This window comes from Condylura cristata, unplaced genomic scaffold (assembly GCF_000260355.1).
Source record: "Condylura cristata isolate star-nosed mole 26May11 unplaced genomic scaffold, ConCri1.0 scaffold00007, whole genome shotgun sequence".
NCBI lineage: Eukaryota > Metazoa > Chordata > Mammalia > Eulipotyphla > Talpidae > Condylura > Condylura cristata.
Window position 1 is genome coordinate 42,158,170 of NW_004567108.1, and position 21,819 is coordinate 42,179,988.

Consider the following 21,819-nt stretch of genomic DNA (forward strand, 5'->3'; position numbering starts at 1 on the left):
TGAATCCTCTCACCCTCTGCATCTCTGGCCTGTACCCCAGTTCTCTATGAATAAATAAATAAATCTTAAAAAAAAAAAAGCCACTGTATTTCTCATGGTGATTTTACCCTCAAATCATATTAATGCACTACAAAAAAACTTAATTTGTGACGCACATTATTCTTTCTTCATGTATAATCCATTTTGTATATCATATACTCTTTCATTAAAGGAAATCTTCAAAGGAGCCTGAAAGCTATAGGATATGCCCTGTTAAATTGTTGCGCCAGCACCATCCATTCATTACTCAATAGCTGTTACATAAAGAAATTCACATTTTAGAAGCCATTTACAATTTAATGTGAGGACTTGTGGAGAACTTGTGACTTATTTCTTTATTGGGGGTAATGAGAATCTGAGCTCCCAGGAAGCTCAGGTAAATCGGATGTTCTATCGCAGTAATTACGCTAAATTACATAAAAGTCATATATTTCCTTACTCCTTTCCTGGGACCTGATTTTCTAATTCTGTTAATTCTAATTTTGTTAAAAATGGCTTGATGGCCCTCCCTGGTGGCATAGCAGTTTAGTTAAATAAAGCACAGCACTAAAAAGCTAAAGCCACTTCTACATGAGTTCGATCCCTGCCTCGGAGGTGGATCCACATGGTGTTCAGACCTCTCCTGACCCACCCACCGCTCTCCTCAGCAGTGTATTTGGTCAGCTGGCCTGCTCTGCTCCCCATTCTGTCCTTAGTGAATCCTCTCACTGCCCCTGCACCTCTGGCCTGTATCGCAGTTTTGTATGAATTAATAAATCTTTTTAAAAAAGGTGGCTCGAATGTTAAATTCTGGAAGACATTTCTTTATTTCTTTATTTACCAGAATAAAAGTTGGGCTACTAACAGGCTTTGAATAAATCAAGATTTCATGTTTTGTTTCTTGTCTTCTCCTGAGTCTAGAATACCTCTTAGCACATGCAAAGTGTTCAAAGGGTTGTGGTTATATATAACTACTACGAGATGGTGGAGCCTGGATTTTATATCATCATTTAGAAATCTGCCTCAATATCTTGTTTCTACTTGGGAAGTGTACTAGATAGGTAAGACTACATTTAAGTTTTAGAATAAATTGTGTTCTGGCCCTCCATGGTGGCACAGCGGGTTAAAGCACTGCACTAAGAAGCCTAAGCCACTTCCGCATGAGTTTGATCCCCGCCTGCCCCGAGGAGATCCACATGGTGTGGCAGACCTCTCCTGACCCGCCCGCTGCTCCCCTCAGCAGTGTACTTCGTTGATCTGCCTGTTCTGCTCCTCACTCTGTCTCTGGTGAATCCTCTCACCCTCCGCATCTCTGGCCTGTACCCTAGTTCTGTATGAATAAATAAATCTTAAAAAAATAAAAAAGAATAAACTGTGTTCTATAAAATACACTGAGACTTTTTCACATTATACACAAACTAAAGAAATATATACTACTTAAAAATAACCAAATTAGTGTACACTCAAATGCATGGCAGTAAACAGCATGTAAAAGAGAGGATAAAAACTGAAATAGAATTTTGTTTTATCTTTTTAAGGTAAATATAATCAATATAATAAATAGGTCTAAATTAATTTAGTGTGCATATACTGAGAATCTATTCACTATAAATACTATAGAGTACTAATCATGGAGGAAATTATAAAATTCCATCAACAGGAAGTTACAGCAGAGCTACAAAAGAGAAAATTATAGTCATTAGAGTGGTTTATTTTATGCATAAATACAAAATTGCTCATAATAAAGTGAAAACAATTAAACAAAAAGTATGTAACTTCACATATATACATACAAAGAAGCAAAGAGACACAAGAAAATGCTAATAGTGATTATCTCAGAGGTGAAAATTGCATGTGATTTTTATTCCCATTCATACCTTTTCTTATGTTAAAAAAAAATCTGTACACACAAATACTCTCAAGAGTTTTTCAACAAAGATGCAAAGCAACAGGGGACAACTACACCCTTTTCAAGAAATGGTGCTGAAGCAACTGAATTTCCATAAGCCAAAAGGGAAAAAAAAAAACCTTGATCTAATTTATACAAAAATAAACTCCAAGTAGATCACAGATTTAAATTTAGTGCAATAAAACAATGAGAAACATATACAAGAGAAAAATCTCAAGATATAGCAATGGGCAGTGAGTTCCTGATTTAACAAAGTCCAATCCACAAAAGACTGCTATAAGATGTAACCCATGAAATTTTTTTCACTCTGCAAAAGAACCTCTTAAAAGAACAAAAAGGGCAAGCTACAGATTGGGAGGAAATATTTGCAAACTACACAGATCATAAAGAACCAGTACCTAAGCAATTATAAAGAATTCGCCAAACTCAACAATCAGAAAATGGGCAAAAGACATGAACAGAGACATTGCAATGAAGAACATAATAAGGAATAAGCTCAAAAAAGATGTTCAACATCACTAACCACAAGGGGATTGCAAAGTAAAACTATGGTAAGTTACCAGTATAGAAAAGAAAAATAGAACACCACCAAATGCTGCCAGAGATATGGAAAAATTGAATCTTTTAATATACTGCTAGTAAGAATGGAAACCTGTGAAACTATTCTAGAAACATTCTGTATATGTATGTTCAGTTTATTCACAACAGCCAAAAAGTGAAACTAAGCTACATGTACATGTCCTTCAATGTGAAATCGTTAAATAAATATATTACAGCTATCCCATATAATCACTCAGCAAAGAAAATGATCGAATTATTACTAAAAGCTTTGCTGAAATGAGACTGAACACAAAGACAATCCCAGAAGTTACAAACTATATGATTCCATTTATACAGATCAAAAAGACCTTCCCCGCCCCCCCCCCAAAAAAAGAGAAGCAGACAGGTATATTACAAGAGTACCTCGCTGTATTGTGATAAAACTATGCTATATCTTGGGCCTCCCTGGAGGCCGAGGGGTTAAATTTCACCATCATAATGGTGAAGCCCTACCACACCAGCCTGAGTTCAAGCCCCAGATAAGAAGCTAACTCACATATGGCACAGGAGACCACTCCAGTATTGCCTACTGCTCCCCCTTAAGAGTGTATTTCAGTAAATCCACCTGTTCTAAACCCCATTCTGTCTCTGATGAGTCTACTCACCACCTGCATCTCTGACCTATACCCCACCAATTCCTTTTTTTTTTTAATTACAAAAGTTTATTTTTACATCATTTTGTACATTTTTTTTTCCATCTCAATTGTAATCCCCGCAGGTTTCCCATCACCAAGTCACCCTTGTGCCATCACCATAATCCCATGCATTCCCCGCCCCCTCTCCCCGTTTTTGATCCCATTCCCCACTCCACCCCTGCAAAATGTCTCTGGTATATGGCTGTTCATTATTTTTGTTATTTTCTCGCCTGGTCCATTATACTCCTGCCATGAGTGAAAACATCCGTTATTTTTCTTTCTCTTTCTGCCTTATCTCACTAAGCATGATTTTTTCCAGCTCCATCCAAGTTCACCCCAGTAATTCTTCTACACAAAAATAAATAAAATCTTAAAAAATAAAAACTATTCTGGCCCTCCCTGGTGGCACAGCAGGTTAAAGCACAGCACTGAGAATCTAAAGCCGCTTCTGCATGAGTTCGATTCCCGCCTGCCCGGGAGGTGAACACATGGTGTGGCAGACATCTCCTGACCCGCCCGCTGCTCCCCTCAGCAGTGTACTTCCTCGATCTGCCTGTTCTGTTCCCCACTCTTTCTGGTGAAGCCTCTCACCACCCCTGAGCCTCTGGCCTGTACCCCAGTTCTGTATGCACAAATAAATAAATAAATCTTAAAAAAAAAAACTATTCTGTATCTTGACTATCAATTTTAATACCCTGGTTGGGATACTGAACTACCATCCTGCAATGTTGCAGAATTTTCTCAAAGAGAAAATGGAGAAAAAGTATATGAGATTTGGTGACATGATTTCTTAAAACCACATGACTATACAAAGATCTTAAAAGGTTTAATATCAAAGGAAAGTCTGAAATGAAATATGAGGGAAGAAGAATGCCAGGATTTTTACATTTATTTAAAAAATAATAAACAAGCAGGCCAACCAAAATCTCCAAGGACAACTGACAACAATACAAAACAGTTTACATACCTAAGTTTCAAATTAAATAGCTAAGCACTTTTACAAAGCTGTTAATCCAGACTAAAAGTTAGAATTTGAAAATATGAAGTACAGTTTCCTAATAACGGATTTGGCAAAGAGTTCTTGGCTATTATACCAAAGCAACAAAAGAAAAATTAGACAAACTAGGTTTGATGAAAATATAAAGCTTTTTCTGCATCAAGGCACTATCAATAAAGTTAAAAGTCAACCCACAGAGCAGGAGAAAAAAATTGTAAATATTTGCTAAAGGATTAATATCAAGAATTGAGAGAATTCCTAAAACTCAACAACAAACCCCCCTTTAAAAATATGGGGAAAGGAACTGAGCAGAGATTTCTAAAATATATATATGTATACACACACACACACACACACACACACACACAGATAAGGCACACAAAGAGATGCTCAATAGCACTTGTTATTAGGGAAATACAAATCAAAACTACAACGGGATACCAGCTCACACACATCAGGATGGCTACGATCCAAAAATCAATCAAACAAAATCTCAAAAATTAGTGTCAGCATGGACATACTAAAATTAGATCCCTGTGTACTGCTGCTGGGAATGTAAAACAGTATAGAGGGCCCTCCCTAGTGGTGCAGCGAGTTAAAACACAGCACTAAGAAGCTAAAGCCACTTCAGCATGAGTTCGATCCCCACCCCAGAGGTGACCCAAATGGCGCGGCAGACCTCTCCTGACCCGCTCACTGCTCCCCCTCAGCAGTGTACTTCATCGTAGATCTGCCAGTTCTGCTCCTCCCTTGGTCTCTGGTGAATCCTCTCACCGCCCCTGTACCTCTGGCCTGTATCCCAGTTCTGTATGCATAAATAAATAAATCTTTAAAAAAGAAACAAAAAACAGTATAGACACTTTGGAAAATATGGCAGTTGCTCAAAAAATTAAAAATAGAACTGCATGGGCGCTCCCTGGTGGCACAATGGGTTAAAGCACATTACTATTAAGTGATCCACAGACACTGTAGCACGAGTTCAATTCCCAGCTGGGGAGCTCACCCACATGGTGTGGCAGACCTCTCCTGACCCGCCCACTGCTCCCCTCAGCAGTGTATTTCTGCCAATCTGACTGTTCTGCTCCCTGCTCTGTGTCTGGTGAATCCTCTCAACCCCCTGCAGCTTTGGCCTGTAACCCAGTTCCTGCTTAGATAAATAAACAGAACTGCATGACCCACAATTTCATTCTGGGTACTTACCCAAAAGAAATTAAAGTTAATGTCTCAAAGTTATTTGAACATCCATTTTACAGCAGCATTATTCATAACAGCTAAAAACATGGAAGCAACCCAAGTGTCCATTAATGGATGAATGGTTAAGCAAAGTATCTATGGTACACGGAATAGTCAACCTTAAGATAGTAACTCTGATATATGCTAAAAAATGGATTAACTTTCAGGGCATTATGTTTATAAAGACACAAAAGGACAAATATTCTATGATTTCACTTAGATGGGGCACTTCAGTGGTCACTACCATCGACAGAAAGTAGAATGGTGGTTGCCAGTCACTGGGAAAAAGGGTTAAGAAACTCAAGAGTTACTGTTTAATGTGTGTTGCAATTTTCCAAGGTGAATACAGTTCTGGTGATGGAATGTGATGATGGAAGCATAAAAATACCAATTTATATACATTTAAAGACAGTAAACTTTATATTACAGGGATTTTATCACAATCTTTTAAAAATTATGTTACGCATCCAAAGAGAAAACATCTTAAATATTTGGGAAATTTCAGTGGAAACAATGGTAACTTAAGTGATGAGTACAATATGCAGAAAGAGGTAAAATAAGGAATTGTAAAACAATGACTAAAAAAAGTGATGAGTATTTTCAGTTACATATATGTAAATATTTGTCTGTTCCTCAGATATATAAAACAACTCAAAATTGAAATCCTGATTTTCCAGAACTGTGGAACTAAACTACCAAGTTCATAATTTCTTTAAAAAGTTGGTTTCCAAACGTAAGTAATTTGGTTTCCTTTTAAGTAATTTTAACATCTGTATTATAATAATCCTCTGTATGTGCTAATAAAAAGTAATTTGTTTTTCTCAGGTAATGCAACTATCTGGTAACAGTATTTTAAATTCTACCCTCAAGTCTTTTAACATCTGCCATCATCTTACCCATAAACTGTCACTACTGAATACATTGTTGCTACTATTAGTCACAGCAGTAGATAGATGTCCTTAAACATTAGTCACAACTCATATAGTGCACATCACAAAAACTCTAATGTAAACTACGAGTTAATAATATATCAATATTTGCTCATCAAATGTAACAAATGTACCACAATTAATAATGGGAAAAGGAAGATGGAAATACATGGAAACTATCTTCTTGGATTTTCTGTTAACATGAGACTACTGGGGAAAAGTGTATTTTTTAAAATATGAGGTGATATTAAAAAAAAATAGGAGGTGATATTACAAAATATACACAGATTAATTTTACATCTTCCCATGGCTAAATATTGAGGCTCAATTTTTTTTTTAATAAACTGAACTGAATATTCCACTTATTGGTAAAATTCAAACATTAAGGAAAAATTTACGCCTGCCAAACAGGAAAAATGGTACATTATCCCAAAGTTCCTCACTTATATGGACCCAGAACTCTTTTTTTCCTCTATTACTAATTAAAAATTTTGGAAAATAACATTTGTTTCCAGTTAGAAAGGGATCAGTTGTGGGCCTCCCTAGTGGCTTATGGTGTTAAGTCTTAATAAGTGCTATACCATGTCAGTATGAGCTCAATTACTGGCCAGGAAGCTAATTCACAGAGGACACAGTAGACCTCTCCATATTACCCATTGTTCCTCTAAGTAAGCAGTGTATTCCAGAAAATCTGCCTGCTCTGTTCTTCACTCTGTCTCTGGTGAATCCTCTCAGATTCTGATGTGTGTGTATGTGTGTGTATAAATAAGTAAATGTATCTTTGAAAAAAATGAAATGGATCAGTGCTACTGTATAGCACTATGACTACATTTAATAACACTGCATTATATACTTGAAAGTTGCTAAAGAGTACATCTTAAATGTTTTCACCACAAAAAAGAAATCCAAGTTGTAAACATTGATGTGAGGAAGGTATTAGTTAATCCAACAGTGGTAATCATATTGTAATATATATATATATATCAAATCAACACAGTTGTACACATCAAATTGTACACAATTGTTGAATCATGTATATGTCAATAAAACTGGAAGTAGTAAGAACTGAAAAGAGGCACAAAAAATAAAACATTTGCACATGAAAAAAACGTTATTCTAAAGAAATCATATACTTCAGAACATACCTAGGGAAATGCTGGTATAAATAATCAAGAATCAAGAAATCTAGATTCACTTTTCTAACCTCACTTATATCAGTAGTAAACTAAATGATCTCTAGGATTTCACTTCTCCCTCTGGGCCAATTGTTATCTATTAATTAAAAAGAAAAGAAGTATTACTTAGACTAGTGTACTTCCAAATCAATAACTTCCAGTGATGAAATCCATTAAAGATGAATATCTTTCATTTTCATCATATTAGAAGAAGAATAAAGATCAAGGTCAATGAAACATCAAGTGACAAAATAAACCCTAGGGTCCTTAAGTAGTGGCAAAGATCTTTTGGAAAACATCTTATTATGTGTTTATACTAGAGAGCTTACCATTATAATCAAAGTAAATGTCACTTAAAAATATATGCACTACTGGCCCTCCCGGTGGCGCAGCGGGTTAAAGCACTGCACTGAGAAGCTTAAGCCACTTCCGCATGAGTTCAATCCCCACCTGCCCCTGCCCCGGAGGTGACCACATGGCGTGGGAGACCTCTCCTGACCCGCCCGCTGCTCCCCTCAGCAGTGTACTTCGTCGATCTGCCTGTTCTGCTTCCCACTCTGTCTCTGGTGAAGCCTCTCATCCTCCGCATCTCTGGCCTGTACCCCGTTCTGTATAAATAAATCTTTAAAAAAAAAAAAGAAAAGAAAAAAATATATGCACTACACTAAATATTAAACAATTGAAGAGTATATAATTAGCATTTTTTAGAGCTAAATCAAAAAGAAGAAACAAGGATTAAAAAGCCATTTTCCTTGACTGAAGACACCTTTCAAGAGACAATTAAGGGCCTTCTATTTAAATCAACCCAAAGCTTTTGCTTCTTGAGGAACACTCACTTTAGTAAATTTTCTTTTTTTCTTTGTCATTCCCACAGTTAGACAATACTAGGGAAAGTGCAAAATGGTAACATGAAAGTTTCCAGGCAGCAATAAAATTTCACTATGCCCTACTGAATGATTATTTCACTATGCCCTACTGAATGATAATCAAACCAATCAGACTGCTATACTATAGTTGGAGGATGATCTCAAACAAGGAACAAAACTCAGGAAAGAATTCCATAGTTTAAAAGATGGTTATTAAGTACATGTCAGTATGCACATTAAATTACAAAATGTTAGAATATATGATTTAATATGAATTTAAAAATAAAAGGTTCTATAACTATGTGACTATATTTATATACCTAGACAATCCAAGCATATAATCTAAAAAATCTAGCACGAGGCCCTCCCTGGTGGTGGAATGGGTGGGGGCACAGGCAAGCCGCAGCCACTTTCAGTGCAAGCTAGATCCCCCACCCTGGAGGTGACCTCCATGGCGTGGCAGACCTCTCCTGCCTCACCTGCTGCTCCCTATTCTGTCTCTGGTGAATCCTCTACTGCCCCTGTGCCTCTGGCCTGTACCCCAGTTCTGTATGCATAAATAAATAAATCTAAAAAAAAAAAAACTAATGAAAAAGTCATTCTCCTCTCTATACTTAAATAGCCAAAGAAAATAATTAATGAAATAGTCCTATTATAATAACAGCCTTCCCTTCACTGTTTTTGAAAGTAAACTTTACAAGAAACATACAATTTTTTAGAACAAGGAATATGCATAATAAGAAACATACTTAATGTGAAGAAAATCATAAACTCTACTGAAGAACATTAGCTATTAAATAAATAGAAACTTACTTCCTTAGAAGATGATAAGCTATTGTAAAGGTGTGAAATACTTTTTGATCTATAAATTTAAAGCACTATCAACACACCACATTATTTTAGGTATTACTAAGAATGACCCAAGCCCTAGAAAAATTCTCTAAAAGTGGAGTAATAAAACAACACTAACATATATTGTTATCATAAGGTGGAAAGAGGGAAAGGAGGAATAGGACAACATAGTGTTAATATTTTGAAATTAATAGAATCAAATTCCCTCTGAAGCATATTTCCACCAATTGGATGCAAGAATAACTTTTGGGCCCTCTCTGGTGCCACAGTGGGTTAAAGTACAGCACTAAGAAGCTAAAGCCACTTCAGCATGAGTTCGATCTCTGCCCCGGAGGTGACCACATGGCGTGGCAGACCTCTCCTGACCCACCTGCTGCTCCCCTCAGCAGTGTTCTTCATCACTCGGCCTGTCCTGCTCCCCACTGTCTCTGGTGGATCCTCTCACCACCCCTGGACATCTGGCCTGTACCCCAGCTCTGTATGCATAAATAAATCAATCTTTAAAAAAAAGGTAACTTCCTACATGCTTTTGAACATACAGCATATTAAATGTTTTAAAATTCTTGTGCAAATCAGAGACAGGCAAAATAGAAGTATGAATGAACATAGTCTTTGATGTTGGCAAGTTAAATATTAAAAAATCATTATTAGATCTAGGAATTTACTGTTGATAAAGAATTTTAGAGTTATAAAGATTTATTCAACAAATAATGTTACAACAACTGGCTAGAAATTTGACAGCATAAAACTAGATCATTATTTTATTCTTTAAGTCAAAATAAGAAAACTGGGCTGTCTTTTTATTAATGCACAAAAATTTTCTCTGAATATCACTGAACCAAAATGCACACAGATGGAATCTGACAATATAAAATTTAAACTATTTATGGCAGACAACATAACCAAAGCATTATATGCAATAAACCAGCTAAACCATTGGAACAGAAAAGACAAATAAGTACTATTCCTCGAAGAATTCTTACATTTAACTTGCCAACATCAAAGGCTATATTCTTTCATACTTTTCGATATTGTCTGTCTCTGATTTGCACAAGAATTTTAAAATAGTTAATATGCTGTTTGCACATAGGAAGCTACTCTTATATATACTATTAGTGGAAATATGAATTGATAAACTCTTCAGAGGAAATTTGATTCTATTAATTTCAAAAACACACATAACAAATGCACTTTGGATATTTATCCATCAAAAAATACCGAAGTGAAAAAATATGTGCAAAGACTACAGGAATAAACCTCTATTACCTACATTCTGTACATCATTACAATGTATAACAACCTAAAAACAATTATAATGGTAATTAACAGACAAACATAACCTATTATAATCCCCTAATAAATTAAATATATGTATATGACATTTTTATTCAAATACACACATACAGGTACCCTGATACGATAGAATATATAGAGAGGGTCACAAAGATCAGGAAGATAACTCCCAAGGTTTGTAGTTTGGGAATGGTTTTCAAAGGAAAACAAGACACTTTGCTGATACCAAATATCTATGACAAATCAAACTGCATCTACTATACAGTCCCAGAACAATTAACTAAATCTTTAGAAAATTTATAGGGCAACCAAAGAATCCATTTGCTTACTGCCAGAATTCTTTATCTTTCCTAGAAGACTATGTGTAGACCTATTCTAGTTACAAGATAGTATCCCAGCATACCTCTTAGTAACTTTCAAAATCTCCAAGGATGGGGAAGTCAAACCAATTTATTCTGGGCTGAGTGAAAGCTTCAATAAGGAAATTAATTTCTAGATTACAAATTTCTTGCACTGGCCCTAATGTAAAAAAAAAAAAAAAAAAAAACCCTCTTCCCTTAACCCGGTAAGAGTCTAAAACTGGTACAAGATTTGAAATTCCAAGAAAACCATTATCAGGAAGGTAGACACATGCTCCAAACTCTGAGATCATACTAACTATATATAAGCTCAATACTGAGCAATACAGTAGCATAAGAATCACTGTACTCATCTTATCTTGCTGAGCTACAGTATCATACCTTATCCAATGTAGATATAAAAGTCCTGACTTTTTTCCAGCCACTATCATTCAGTAACCTTGGACTACTAAGGAATAAAATACTTGACATAAATGTTTTTTACCGTATGTTACACTGTAGGATATATTTGTTTAAAAGTATTTCAGATATGAACTGGAGTATGGGGAACTGACTGAAAATGCCTAACTGAACAAATGTTTACCTCATCTCTCTCATCAAAAAGTGTATATAAAAAAAAATTAGTTCTCACTGTTAGAGATGTGACAAATACAGAGCTGGATTAGAACTACAGCTATCACTGTGAATTCAGTTTTTAATAGATATAAAAATATAAATGTAAATGTGTGCACATAAAAGTAACAGCTACCTCTAGACATCAGGCAGCCTGGGAGCAGTGGCACTCCAAGAGCAATGAACACAACCAGTGTCTACATCTTGGCTACTAAGTACCATTTTCAACTAAAAGTGATTGGAACAGCTTTGAAGGTTAAGAATGGGACATCATATAGTATCAAGTATAAGGAACTACTCAAGGAAGAACTATGTCAATAAATAAAATAAGTCAGCTAGAAGGGGTTCCCATTGACTAATCAAGAACAATTTAATAATGGATTAAAAGTCAATGTCTAAGTAACCACAAATATAAGTTAGATGTAAACAGATGAATAAAAAAATCCAATGAGGAACAAATTTTTTACATATAGTTTTAAAGTACCTAGCCCAAAACTATTAATTACAAAAGGTGAGAGGGTACCTTGACATAGGAGATGTCTGGCAGTTACACCCTTAATCATATAATCACTATCAGTAACAGGGCAGTTGATACTGCCTGGTACCTGATAAGATGCAATGGGAAGAATATAGCATCAGCTGTTTGACAACCCTGTTAGTGATCTAATCACACAACAAAAAAATTCAATCAAAAATCTAACCAGAAAATACTGAAGAATGCAAATTAAGGGGTATTCTACAAAATAACTGACTCTACAAGTGCTGAGGCTCTGAAACTAAACATACTATTCCAAATTCAAGGAGACTAAAGAGTTATGACAACTGAATATAATGCATGATTCTAAACTGAAATTTTCTGCTCTAAAAAACAGTGGGAAAACCAGTAATATTTAGGTGTTAATAATTTATTCTTACTAGAATTCTGATTTGAATGATATGTCATCATTGCTTATAGAAAGTAAGTGAAAAAGTATGTGGAAGTAAGGGGGGGGTAAAACAATAAGCTTCCTTGTATATACTGACAATTTTTCTTTTTATCACTGTTCCAAACTGTAAAATATAAAAGAAATTACAAAAAAAAAACTTTAATGATACTGGAAAACCTAGAGGTAGTGTACCTGCAGATAAAGACAGAACAGAATCTGTACAGAGGAGATGGCAATAGAACATAGCACAAAGGAAATACAGTCACAAAACAAGCATAAAGTGAGATCTCTAAAATAACACATTTTCTAAGCAAAAAAGACTGGTAAAAGTATGTCCTGTGCGACAAACTGACCAGTGGATTCGGATAGAAAACCCAGATAAAAACCCACTGGTTTATGGGCACCAAATCTTTGACAAAGGAGCAAAGAAGATACAATGGAACAAAGAAAGTTTGTTCACCAAGTGGTGCCGGGAAAACTGGGAAGCTACATGCAAAATAAAATGAAACTAGATCACTACCTCACACCATACACAAAAAATCAACTGGAAGTGGATTAAAGACCTAGATTTAAGAACAAAACCATAAAATACCTGGAAGCAAAGATGGGCCAAACACTACACTATATACACTTCAGCAACATCTTTAAAGATACAGCACCCCATGCAACAATAGTGAAGGCAAGGATAAATAGATGGAAATACATCAAATTAAAGAGCTTCTGTACAGCAAAAGAGACATTACAAAAACAGACACCCCACAGATTGGGAAAAATTTTTCTCATACAAAACTAGTGATAAAGGATTGATCACAAAGATATACATAGAACTGATAAAACTCAACAAAAATAAACAACCCCATCAAACAATGGAAAGAAGAGCTAAAAAGACATTTCTCCAAAGAGGAAATGCAGATGGCCAACAAGCATATGAAAAATTGTTCAACATCACTCATAATAAGGGAGATGCAAATTAAAACCACCATGAGATACCACCTCATCCCAGTGAGAATGGCACATCTTCAAACAACTAGTAACACCAGATGTTGGCAAGGCTGTGGAGAAAAAGAAACACTCCTGCACTGATGGTGGGAATGCAAACTAGTACAACCACTGTGGAAAACTGTTTGGAGGTTCCTCAAACTACTAAACATGGAACTTCCCTGCGACCCAACAATCCCACTCCTTGGTATCTACCCAAAAGACACAAAAACACTGATTGAAAAAGATACCTGCACCCCCATGTTTATTGCTGCTTTATTTACAGATGGAAAGATATGGAAAAAGCCCAAATGCCCAAAAGTGGGTGACTGGATTAAAAAGATGTGGTACATATACACAATGAGATGTGGTACATATACACAATGGAATATTGCTCAGCAACCAAGAAAAAAACAAACAAACAAACAAACAAAAACGCATGCCTTTTGCAGCAACATGGATGGAGCTGGAAAAGATCATGCTTAGTGAAATAAGCCAGAAAGAAAAGGAAAAATACCGGATGGTTTCACTCATAACAGGAGTATAATGGACCAGGCAAGAAAATAATAATAATGATGAACAGCTATATACCAGAGACATTGTACATTGTATGCAGGTGGAGTGGAGAAAGGGATCAAAAACAGTGGGTGGAATGAAATGGACTGGACTATGGTGATAGCACATGGGTGATTTGGTGATGGGAAGCCCACGGGGATTACAACTGAGATGGAAAAATGTACAAAATGATGTAAAAATAAACTATTATTAAAAAAAAAACAAAAAGCATGTTCTATGTTAGAATTAAACTTCACTATAAACTTTAAAAAAAAAGCATGTCCGGTGTAATGAAACCACAGTAGGATAAGCTGCATAATTAAAGTCTCTAGCACAACTGTCTTTACTGTGGGAGATCTGACACTTGGACTGTGCAACTAGGAAATAGTGGAATATTATCTCCAGAGGGACAGGAAACATATGTAATAGGATAAACTACTCATAAAGTGAAAGGAGAAACCAATTAGTTAAATATACTCAAAGCCAGAAGGATAGGGCTTCACTTTGACTTGGGCAAACACATTTAAATGACCAGCACTTTGTAGTATGAACCATAATATAAAAGTTCAACCAACACGAAAAAATCTAATGTTTGAAAAAAAACCAAAAACATGATGGAACGATGGAATTGTCAAAAACAGTATGATCAATTTCTGTAATGCAAGTGAGCAAACAGGAGACAATTAAAAATGTATAACTCAAAAATCCAGATTACACGAACCAAAAATATAACTTATTTGGAAAAGCAACAGTTTTTAGAAATTCTATTCCTCCACCTCCCAAAAATAAAGTAACTGAAAAACTTTGAAGCAAGCTGAAAAATCAAGCCTCAGCATCACCCCAAAATGCAGTACTAAAAGAAATTAAAAAGTAAATGGACGTAATGAAAGTTCCATAATTCCAACATCCGCCTAAGTTCTCAAAGTGTGGTTTATATGCCCTGTAAGTACAGAGACTTTCAAGGAATCCTCAAGAACAAAAAAAACTATTTTCATAACAATACTAAAAGATCATTTCCCTTGCCCAAAATGTCAAATGAACAGTAATAGTATAAAAGCAGTGAGGGCTAAAATGCTAGCACTTTTATAAAGGCAATGATATCAAGCTATACTAAGCACTACTACAATTCCCAGATTTTTTTTTTTAAAGATTTATTCATTCATCTGGGGTACAGGCCAGAGTTGCAGGGGCAGTGAGAGGATTCACCAGAGACAGAGTGGGGGGCAGAACAGGCAGATCAATGAAATACATTGCTGAGGGGAGCAGCGGGCGGGTCAAGAGAGGTCTGCCACGCCATGTGGTCACCTAAAAGGGCAGGCGGGGATCGAACTCATGCGGAAGTGGCTTTCGATTCTTAGTGCTGTGCTTTAACCCACTGCACCACCAGGGAGTGCCAATTCCCAGAATTTTTAAATGCCACTTTCACTTAAGAATATCTTTTAATGAAGCACTTTTTTTTTTAAGATTTATTTGTTTATGCTTATAGAACTGGGGTAGAGATCAGAAGTCTGGTGGGTGAAAGGACTGACCAGAGACAGAGTGAGAGCAGAACAGGCAGAATGACAAAGTACACTGATGAAGGGAGCAGCAGGCAGGTCAGAAGAGGTCTGCCATGCCATGTGGGTCAGCTCCTTGGCCAGAGATTGAATGAGCTGCAGTGGCTTCAGAGCTTCATAACGGTGCTCTAACCCGTTGCGCCACCAGGAAGAGCCTAATGAAGCAGTTTTTAAAATAGTTTTATTTAAATCTCAATTCTTGAATGTTATTTTCATATTCAATGGGAAGGCATTGGCTATTTCCAGGAAAACTACCTGGATAATTACTTTGAGTTATGAGCTAGGTTAGCCCTTTTTTTTTAATGAAACAATGTTTTGACATGAAAGAATGAACAACTATGGTTATAGAGCTTTAAGAATTTTGCATACATTTCCTCAAAAATTAACCAAGCATGCATGTAACTTCAAGGGAAAGACACTAACAGTAATTGTTACCAATGATAAAAAGTCAAACTTCCAAGTAAAAGCTTAGTATCATGGAAAACTTCTATCTGCCATCCTGAACTTGATAGTTTTCCAGTATTTTTCTGATATGTGGTGATACTAACAACTTTGTTTTTATTTGCTGTTATATAATGAAATAGGCAACATTTGGGTAAAAATGTGCAACTGAATGAAGCAGGATCCCCTAAACCAACACAAGATGTTACAAAATCATGAAAAGGTTTAAGATTCAAAGCATAAAACCAACCAACAGATTTTAAGGTAACAAAAAGTGAAAATTTCATCAATCTTGTTTCAGATTCAACAGTGCAGCTAACCTTTAAAAAAAGGATCACCTGGGCCCTCCGTGGTGGCGCAATGGGTTAGGATGCAACACTGCAAGCTGGCTGCAGCTGCCTCAGTGCAAGTTCAATCCTCGCCCCAGGGGTGACCCACATGGCCGAAAGACCTCTCCTGAGCCACCCGCTGTGCCCCTCAGCAGTGTACTTCATTGGTCCGCCTGTTCTATTCCCCACTGTCTCTGGTGAAGTCTCTCACTGCCCCTGCACTTCTGATTTGTACCCCAATTCTGTATGAATAAATAAATCTTTAGAAATAAATAAAAATAAATGATCATTTAGGGCCTCCCTGGTGGTGACGGAGTTAAAGACAGCTCTACCAAGCTATCACCAGTCACTACAGCAAGAGTTCTACCTCCACCAGGGAACTAGCCCATGTGGCCTGGCAGATCTCTACCATCTCACCTGCTGCATGCACCCCTCAGCAGTGTATTTCAGTAAATTTGCTCCCCATTCTTTCTCTGGTGAATCCTCTCTCCCCCTCACACCTCTGGCTTATACCCCAGTTCTTGTATGCATATGTAAATAAATCTTTTTAAAAAATTATCACTTATGGGCTCCTCCCTGGTGGTGGAGAGGGTTCTGGCGCAACACTGAGAAGCTACCCACAGCAGCCTGAGCACAAGTTCGATCCCTGGCCAAGGAGCTGACCCATATGTAGCAGACCTCTCCTGTCTCACCCACTGCTCCCCTCCACAGTGTACTTCATCAATCTGCCTGTTCTGCTCCCTACAGTCTCTGGTGAATCCTCTCAATACCCCTGGCACCTCTGAACTGTGCCCTAGTTCTATATTCATAAATAATTCTTTTAAAAAATATATCTTATTTGGTGTGGTGGCAAAGAACATCCACAATCACCTCAAAAAGCTTGGAAAATACCTGCTCCCCTTTTCCAACCATGGATCTGTATAATACTGGTTCTTCAAACACTTCAACCAATGCAACATATTCCAAGATTAAATGTAAAAGCAGGTATGAGAACCAAGTTGTTTTCTCTTCAATCAGACATAAAAAGCTTGCAAAAATGTTTAACAATGCCATTACTTGATTATTAAAGATTTATTTTGATAAATATTAAAATGTTACATTAACATGCAATGCCATCTTTTAAAAAATAATTTCTAATACAAGCAGTATAGCTCAAATAAAACAAAGCTCTTGTGGGGTCCTCAGTAATTTGCAAGCATATAGAGGGATGACACGACCAGAAAGTCTGACAACAGTTGCCTTAGGGTTATTACCATTACTTATAATTACATTATACTATACAGTGTGTCTCTACCTATGGTCAAAATAAATGTATAAGGCATGCTACCCCAAACCAAGTTTTCAAAGAGTACTGTATTTCCTAAGTTATTCAGTCTTACATTTTCACTCCTTGACTATAACATCATAAACTATAACTTCATGATGCTATCAGTATCTTAAGTCTTTTCTCATTCCCTCTACATCATAAAGCCAGGAAATAGCTAGATACAAAGTAAATTTTGACTGATTCTAATAAGAATGTTCCTGTTAATGAAGTCCCCCTTTACCTATTTACTTAAATGCCTTCATATTTTCCAGTTTCTGTACTATATTCTATATATCTAAAGTCATAGATAACCTCCAGAGAAGGTCTCCATCTAATGATAACCTAGTACAAAATCTGAAGTGATATGAATAAAGTGAATGAGATTTCCATTGTGTTCATTTCATAAATCAAACTAAGGCAATTTCAAAATATTAGGGACACTGATAAAGAACACATCTAACTTGAGAAACAGGACAGAAAGGATGGTTCAGAGCCAGAAAGGTGTGTGTTTTAAGATACTAAAAGCATAGTAAAACAGAAAGACTTAAGGGGGTTGTAGGGAATCTTAATATAAAAATATTTAACTTGATCTTAACATATTCAAAAAAAATGAGCGAAATAAACAGAAACAAAATGTATTAGTAAAGAATGAATACCCAGGTAATATACTGGCAAGTAAACTGAGCTGGAATGCAAAAGGGAGAATCAACCTTACATGAGACTGATCAAGTAGGTTTCTATCCTGTTCTGAACAGCTTATGTATGTAATAAACATGGTCTGATGAAAGAGGGAGAGGGCAAAATATAATTAAGAAACAGTTGAACATAGAGAAAATAGGGGAAGTAAATGAAACTAAGAATAAAAATAGGAAGCTAAAGGAATTATAAGAGAAAATAATAGCTAGCCTTCTTTTGCATAATTAGGAAACAGAAAACTAAAAGGTTCTGAAAAATGGGTATAGTTTGGTTCAAGAGTTAGTGATGACAGACCCTGGAATAAATCAAAGAAAAATGAAAGGTAGATGTACTGCATTTATTATTAATAGGACAAACAGTGTGCATTCAAAAACTAAAAGATTTATGTGAACAATTAAAAACAAGATACAATGTATGTTGTCAGGAAAGGAAAAGAAAAAGAGACCTTTAGCTTATACCTTACGTGTTTCCAAACGAAAAAGCATGGAACAGAGACAAAAATAGATGGGCAACAGAGTCAAATGAAAACTTGTGCAGCAAATGTGTTTAAAGAAAAATCTACATTAAGGAGAATTACCAAAAATGAATAATGGAATTATTTTGCTACTCAGCATCACTTAAGTTCTCTTAAGTCAGAATACTTTGTAAATACTGCCATAATCTATGCCTAAACCAAAAGCAACTTTAAATCTTCTCATAACCAATTATATAAAATAAATGCTTCTATATCTAATTTTCTGAAATTTTAATGTGTGTCTTAAATTAAGGAACACCGGTGTCGATAAAATCTACTAGGGATTTCTGAATATCAATACCAGTATCTCTAAAATAAGTAAATTTTAGAGATGTACCAGTGATACAGGTAAAGTGTCTCTATATACAATCTCATTAGGAAACAATGTGTAATAAATATTTGATTTTGGCCCCTCAAACATGTTAAGTTTGCAACAGCTTGATCTCAAATAGGAGGCAGATTTTATAACTTATCTTTGATTAATGAGTCAAAAGACTAAGTTTATATCACTACTTGAAAATTTCTAAGTACCTTCAATAAAATAGTGCCATTAAATGTGTATTTTGTACAAAATAGTAATAAACACTCTGGAATTGTAATACTTACAATTTTAATCTAAGAAAACCCACACCATACTAAGAATATCCAAAAGATATTCAATGAAGCCACTTAATATTTAACTGATTATCTTTTAACTGCTTTTCAAACTATTGTTATATTTAAAACAAGGATGTCCAAGTATTTGTAGTTTAACAACAAACCTTAAAAATTTACTGCCTTAATTCAGTGCTAAAATAACAATTCTGAGCAAAGAAATTTAACTTTGTTGAGAAAAAAACTAAAAAAATCTCTTCTTTGTTGAAAAACAAAGAACTATAAGGATAAGCATCTCATTTTAAAAAATGCATTGTTTACATCTAAACATACTATACTCAAGCAAAAAAAAAATCTAAGAACTATTTGTGAAAACAGGAATTCGAAAATTTTCAAGTGCCTAAATACTTTTTATATGTAAAATTTACCGACACAGAGAAACATTTTCACAAAGTGTAACTCCCTATAAAAGACTTGCTCTATTAAGGCTTTGTTGCTCTGAAGCCAAGTATAAGCCATATAAGGAAACTTAAGTTCAATGCCATTTATTTTGTTCCACTCTTTCAGATGCCCAAGAATAACCTCTTTTGCTACCTAATGTTATCTTCCGAAATCAAGTAGATCAATAGTGCACTTTAAATTCTTTGATAAAGCGTCTTGACTTAAGAGGGATGGACTTTACAGGTTCACAAATTTTACCAATAATTAAATGTGGGGAAGTGGGAGGAGTCACAACAAGCAGTACAATATACAGTAATCAAAGATTTCTATTTTGAGGAGTACTTAACAAGGTAACACTAAGTTGTGAAAGCTAGGTTTTTCTCTTTTCAAACAAAAGAAATTCAACTATTTTTCTTGGAGCAGAATGAGCAAACAACCCAATTTGCATTTTAGACAGAATCAGATGTCTATTTATTTAGTATTAATTCAGAAGCAGGGTACTTTCACCTCCCCTTATAAAAGTTGTACTCGGGAAAAAACAACAAAAAGATACACGAAAGCACCACTTGAATGAGGTCACTGATGTTTGTGGCCAACAAAAATAGTTTAACCTATAAAGACCACCCATTGGTTCAGTAGTACTTAAAACTGTGACTGGTGGAATGCCCTCAATACCTCACCAATCCTAGCCCCAGAGTAGGTACCTACCTATTAGGCAGAACGGCCAAACATCTGCCAAAAAGCAAGAATGTAAACAGTGTCTGTTTATCACGATCAATGAGGTTAAAAAAAAAAAATTCGTTTCAACTGTTTTTCTTCCTTTCCTACCTATTCTGTTGTGAACTTCAGAGAAGTTCTACCAAGTCAAACTACTTACAGGTGTCTTTTTGTTTTTCAACTATAGCTCTTTTTACCCATATATTCGCTTCTCTTTGTCTTCCTACCATGTCAAATAGAAGAAAAATCTCGAAGATACTTGCTTTCAATTAATTAACCAAACAAGTGTTACAAGATTCTAAAAGTTCCAAAGGAATCAAGTGACTGAAGCAAATACTACCCATCTACGAAAACAACTAAGAATGGAGAGGGTATTTCTGGCTTATGAAACCTAACGAAATACATTTATATAAGAAAAACCCATATACGATTAACGCAAAAGCCAAATATAATTGCTAACAAACGTGGAAGCCATCTCAACAGCAAGTCACTCGTTGCAACGACCAAACTTTCTTCCAAAACAAAAGTTGCCAGGTTCAGCAACTTAATAAATAAAGATACACGCTGCGTATTTTCCAGGAAACCAACATTACTGGACCCTCTGCTGAACAAAGACGCTCTTTCTTCGGATTTTTAAAACTTTTCGTCCCACTGCATTCCTACCACCTCTTCTAAAACAAACCAGAGTCCAGATGGTGGAAGTAGGGAAAATCAGTTCTACGATCTAGCACCTACAACACTCTTCAGTTCGCCATTAGAAACGGGGCAACTTGGGGGAAAATGAAAAACAAAGTATCCTCTTTGCTGGAGCAGGATCTGTGTGACTTCTAGACACCTCGCGACAATTACCTTTCTTTCGGCCGGGCAGCGTCTCAGGGCAGCCTGCTCAACGCTTCGCCTGACATGATTTCCTTCCCTTCATTAGTCACCGTAGAGCCAGGCGAATTTCTCCCTCCGGTGAGAGCGGATGTGGAGCGGCCTCCCGCGCAGACGAGTAGGTGGCTTTAGAGGGGGCTGGGAAGCGGGCTGGATTCCTGTCTCGAGTTTTGCAGGAGTTTCCCAGCCCCAACCAGGATCTCCGCCGAAAAAAAACTTTTCACTCGTGACACCGCCCGGAATTACCGTGCGAAACTCACTTCCTGCCTCGACGAGAAGCCAGATCCAGCTCCGTCCAGGAGAACCCGGAAAACCAGCTCCCCGCGCGCCGGGGAGGAGGGACGCGGGCGTCCGCGGAGAGGCTCCGGCACCCCGCGCCCCCGACGGCCGCCGAACCCAGCAGGCGGGGGCG

General features: G+C 36.4%; 1 protein-coding gene across 1 annotated transcript in view; it reads right to left on the reverse strand.

The window, feature by feature from the left end:
• The window catches only part of ERBB2IP (erbb2 interacting protein), a 106,600-nt gene extending 85,154 nt beyond the window's left edge, over positions 1-21,446 (reverse strand). The window contains exon 1 of the mRNA XM_004678248.2: positions 21,381-21,446. The gene's annotated coding sequence lies outside the window, so the exon portion shown is untranslated. The remainder of the gene's footprint in view (positions 1-21,380) is intronic.
• Between the last annotated feature and the right edge of the window lie 373 nt (positions 21,447-21,819).